The following is a 5,025-nucleotide window of genomic DNA, read 5'->3' as shown; positions in this document are numbered from 1 at the left end:
CTCAGGGTGCAAGGAAGAAAGTCCCTTTCTCTGAGACTCCTTCCTTCTGCAGGGTGCAGTCTGGGGCCCTGAGTCCCTGTAGTTCTGTCTGAAGGTTGCTTGGCCTCTTGGGGACATGCTGCTGTGGCCACTACAGCCCCTGCAGAGATCTGCCGCAGCCGGAGGATGCCTGACCTTTGTGCTCCCTGCTGAGGTTAGATCACCTAAGTTAGCAGAGTTGGTGTTTATCAAGAATGCTGAGGCTCTCGGGCAGCTAGCTGGGTTTATGACATGTCTTTCAGCCAGTAGGAAGAATGGGATGGTGGCTCTTTTTTTTTTAACTGACATAAATCTACATACCATAAATTTCACCATCTTAAAGAATACAGCTGGGCGCAGTGGCTCATGCCTGTAATCCCAACACTTTAGGAGGCCAAGGCGGAGAGATCACGAGGTCAGGAGATCGAGACCATTCTGGCTAACACAGTGAAACCCTGTCTCTACTAAAAAATACAAAAAAATTAGCTGGGTGTGGTGGCACGCACCTGCAGTCCCAGCTCATAGGGAGGCTGAGGCAGGAGACACTTGAACCCAGGAGGCTGAGGTTGCTGATCGCACCTGAGCGACAGGGCAAGACTCTCTCAACAATAACAAAGTATACAACTCCACAGGTTTTAGTATATTCACAAAGTTGCACAACCATCACCACTAATTCCAGAACATTTTCATTTTTTTTTTTTTTGAGACAGAGTCTTGTTCTGTAACCCAAGCTGGAGTGCAGTGGCACCATCTCAGCTCACTGCAACATCTGCCTTCCAGGTTCAAGTGATTCTCCTGCCTCAGCCCCCAAGGTAGCTGGGACTACAGGCATGTCCTACCTTGCCAGGCTAGTTTTTGTGAATTTAGTAGAGATGGGTTTCACCATGTTAGCCAGGCTGGTCTCAAACTCCTGACCTCAAGTGGTCCACTCACCTCTGCCTCTGGAAGTGCTGGGATTATAGGCGTAAGCCACCATGCCCAGTCAGAACATTTTCATCCATTAATTAATTTATTTTTAAAATTTTTAATTAGTTAATTAATTAATTAGTTGAGCTTGTTTCAAATTCAGTGGCCTTGATTCCGCAAGCCACAGCAGTTAAAAACAAGGATATCAGTAAATTTTTGGATGGTATCTATGTCTCTGAAAAAGGAACTGTTCAACAACAAGATGCCAGATGACTCTAAGACCTACTTTGTACCCCTTCCCCGCCCTCCCCCAGGCCTGGGCTTCTGGTCCTTCCTACTCCCTGCAGCAGGAGTGGTGATTTTCCCACTGAAGTGATATCTAAATGATGCGATAAAATACTTATTGATTTGGAACATTTCCTTAAAAAACAAAAAAATTTAACTAATTAGTTAATTTTTAAAGACAAAGTCTCTGTTGTCCAGGCTGAAGTGCAGTGGTGTGATCTTGGCTCATTGCAGCCTCAAACGCCTGCCTCAAACGATCCTCCTGCCTCAGCCTCCTGAGTAGCTGGGACTACAGGTGTACACCACCATGTCTGGCTAATCTTTAATTTTTTTGTAGAGATCGGGTCTTACTCTTTGCCCAGGCTGGTCTCAAACTCATCCTCCTTTTTAAATTCTCACTTCTCAACAAGATGGCGCCATGGGCTCGCTGGAGATGCATGCTCCTTGGGTTCCTTGCCGGGCTTTCCCATTGGCTTGGATTGGGATGTTTCTTTCCCAAGCACTTTATTGAGTTCATTTTTCTCATCCAAGGTAAAAAGGTACTCTCAGAGGGGGAGGTTGGTAGGGCACAGTGGCTCACATCTGTAATCCCAGCACTTTGAGAGTCCAAGGCGGGTGGATCACTTGTGGTCAGGAGTTCAGGACCAGCCTGGCCAATGTGGTGAAACCTCATCTCTAGTAAAAACACAGAAATTAGCTGGGCATGGTGGCAGGTGCCTGTAGTCCCAGCTACTCAGGAGGCTGAGGCAGGAGAATCACTTGAACCCAGGAGGTGGAGGTTGCAGCGAGTCGACGAAATTGTGCCAACCAACGTACTCCAGCCTGGGCAACAGAGTGAGACTCTGTCTCGGGAAAAAAAAAAATGGTGGGGACAGGCTGAGCAGGCAGTCACCACCATGTCTGGGCCTCTGGGCCTCTGGGCCTCTGTGGTTAAATGCAGGACTCAAGAAAGGCTTCCTGAGGGACCACTGTGCACCGTGTCTGGGGAGGTGGGTGTGCTGCGACAGGAGTGGTTAATTGAGGCTTGTCCATGCTACCTCTGTGCTTCCCTTTCTCCAAAGCCCTCTTTGCTGTGGCCTGTAGGTTAAAGGTGTAAGCTCAGATGTGGAAATCTTGATGCTGGATGGATTTTAGTTGAGATATAGGTGGGTTTGGTGTCCTCATGCCTGGCAGGGCTGGGAAGAAGTGAGACAGAGTTTAGCAGACAGCGAGGCCTTTATAAAACAGTCTTTGTCAACACAAAAATGTTTAAAGAAAAAAAAATGAGGCCTAGACTTGGTGTGGCCTCTCTGGATGGGAAAGTGGGTAAGAATCAGGTTATTTCAATTCTCTAGTTGGCAGAGTCTGGTGTCTCTAAAGCGGATTCATCCTACTGTTAGCTGTCCAGGTCCAGGTGTTTTGGTGGCTGTGAAAGGAAGCAAGAAGAAAAGAGCCCACAAGGGTGGGGACCTCCACGGGGAATGCTCTGGGGAAGGGAGAACCCGTGTCCCCTCAATGCCTGGAACACTACAGCTGCTTCATAGAGACTTTTTAGAAGAGCGACTTCTGTGTGCAGTCACTCTGTCTTGCGCAATCCTTATCATCACCCTGAGGGTAGGGAGGTGTCCATTCATTTCATTTCATTCATTCATTCATTCCACAGTACTAATTGCCTGCATACCAGGAGCCTGATGCTGTCGGTATATGTGAGGACACCCTCAGAGTGGGGAAGCAATTTGCGAAGTTCAGGCAGGATGGCAGGTGTGTAAGGGGTGAGGGCTTGGGGAACCCACGGGCACCACCTTGGGTCGTGGGTCCACTACCACTCTCCTCCCTGCGTTGGTGGCCAACCCAGTCTTACCTTTCAGGCCCTAATTTCCTCACTGTAAATGGAGCCGACCTAGAACTTATCTCAAAGGGCTGTTTGAAGATTGGATGCAGGGGGAGTTTGGGGAGATGCTGGCACATTGTCCAAGGCCTTGTAGTGAGTCAGGGTTGGAACCCACTTTTGTCTGATCACAAAAACAGACCTCGGCCAGGCGTGGTGGCTCACGCCTGTAATCCCAGCACTTTGGGAGACTGAGGCGGGTGGATTACCTGAGGTCAGGAGCTGGAGACCAACTTGGCCAACATGGTGAAACCCTGGCTCTACAAAAATACAAAAATTAGCTGGGCATGGTGGTGGGTGCCTGTAATCCCAGCTACTTGGGAGGCTGAGGCTGGAGAATCACTTGAACCTGGGAGGTGGAGGTTGCTGTGAGCCGAGATCGTGCCATTGCACTCCGGCCTGGGTGCCAACAGCGAAACTCCGTGTAAAAAAACCAGACTTCTCCCTTGCCATGGGCTGCCTCTAGGACCCATCTGCCTCCTTTTATCCCTCTGAGTCTTTGAGGATCTGAGAAGCGGTTCGCCTACCTGCCTGGCGGTGACAGGCACCGTGGGCTGAGAGTGGCTGTGGAAATGCGCCCCAGCAACAGGTGTAGGAAAAGTAGGCCTGACCTGCGGCCATCCACCTGCGCCTGGGCGTTCTCGCCTGAGGCTGGCTCACTGCTTCTCTAGGACTGTTCTAGAATCCTGCAGGAGTTTGGAAAACATGAGCTCAGCACAGACACCTCTGAGAATGAGCTCACCATCCACCCCCGACCCCACCGTGAGAATGGGGGCAGGTCACCCCTGGCCTCCTCTCAGGCCTCCGAGGGTGCCCAAATGTGATTACGCACCAGGGTAGCATTAGCTTCCCTGTCCTCCTCCTGAAGAGTCGCTTTCTCCCAGTGCAGGAGGAATGAGTCTCCCGTTCTCACCCCAGGGAGGAGAATCCGCCCTTTGGTTTTGCGCAGGTGGAGATCTAGGCGGCGAGGTTCGGAGTTCTGCAAACCATGAGTGTGCGAGAAGGGCTAGTTTCAGATAAAACCGTTTCTGTCCCGTAACAACCCCGAGGGCAGAAACCCTTCCAAAAGGAGGCACAGAGAGACTTTCTGTCCTCTTGATACCGGGACGCAGTGGTCCCGGGGCAGCTTCTCCTGGGAGGGTCGCGGGGCGCACTGGCTGGGATCTATAGTGGTTGGGACAGGAGGGTGGGTGGGGAGCCCCGTCTGCATAGTGGCGGGAGGTCTTCGGCTCTGCCCCTGCCCGCGCCCTCCTACTCACCCCAAGGGCTCCCCACCGCGCGCGCAGGGCAGCGTGGAAACGGTGGGAAATGCAGGGCGCGCGCCTCGGGGGCTGCCCCAGCTCCCCCCTGCAGCTTGGTGCTCAGGACCCGCGTCCGACTTTGCCTCTCCCGGAATCTTTAAGGCCGGTGCGGGGAGCTGAGCCCCGGCCCCTGGGCTGAGCCAAGCCCTGCCCGGCACAAGGTCCCCACCGTGGCGCACCCGGCTCCCGAGCGCCGCGCGCCCACAGCGTCCCTTCCTACACCAGCCACCTGGGACCCGAGAGCCGTGCAGGGCCGGGCCTCGGGCCCCGAGGCACCCGGAGCCAGGTCAGCCCCGCAGCCCGCGGCGCCGGAACTTGGGGGCGCGGTGAGTGGGGGCGGGGCGCCGGGCCGGCGAGAGGTGGCTGTGGCCGGGTGCCGGTTCCTGGCTTTAGAAGTCCTTTCGCGTCTTCTAGAATCCGGGGCTGCATTGGCCCTCCGAGCTCTCCGGACTGCCAATGTCGCAGAGACAGCAGGTCCAGACCCGGGACATCCCCTACACCCGAGTCCAGGATCTGGGTTTCTTCCCTTTTCCAGGGGAGAGGCCCTCCCACTGGGCGTCGCGGCGAGCCCCCAGTGGTTTCTGTTTGCTTTTTTACAGTACCCCCCACCCTGCCCTGGCCCGGCCCCACTCGGGCCTTGGTCCCACC

General features: G+C 53.8%; 1 long non-coding RNA gene across 2 annotated transcripts; it reads right to left on the bottom strand.

Moving 5' to 3' along the window:
- Nucleotides 1–2,022: 2,022 nt before the first annotated feature.
- On the bottom strand, nucleotides 2,023–4,289 carry LOC108285666. 2 transcript variants are annotated; one of them, XR_005196140.1, is made up of 3 exons: nucleotides 3,909–4,289; nucleotides 3,604–3,762; nucleotides 2,023–2,384 (listed from the first exon to the last, which is right to left on the bottom strand). It is a non-coding gene; the product is annotated as an uncharacterized LOC108285666 (long non-coding RNA). The 2 variants fall into 2 exon arrangements; XR_005196141.1 differs by having other exon boundaries at nucleotides 3,990–4,289.
- Nucleotides 4,290–5,025: the final 736 nt, after the last annotated feature.

The sequence above is a fragment of the Cebus imitator genome, unplaced genomic scaffold, assembly GCF_001604975.1.
Source record: "Cebus imitator isolate Cc_AM_T3 unplaced genomic scaffold, Cebus_imitator-1.0 Scaffold15, whole genome shotgun sequence".
In the NCBI taxonomy this organism is placed as follows: domain Eukaryota; kingdom Metazoa; phylum Chordata; class Mammalia; order Primates; family Cebidae; genus Cebus; species Cebus imitator.
This window is presented reverse-complemented; position numbering and strand designations above follow the sequence as displayed.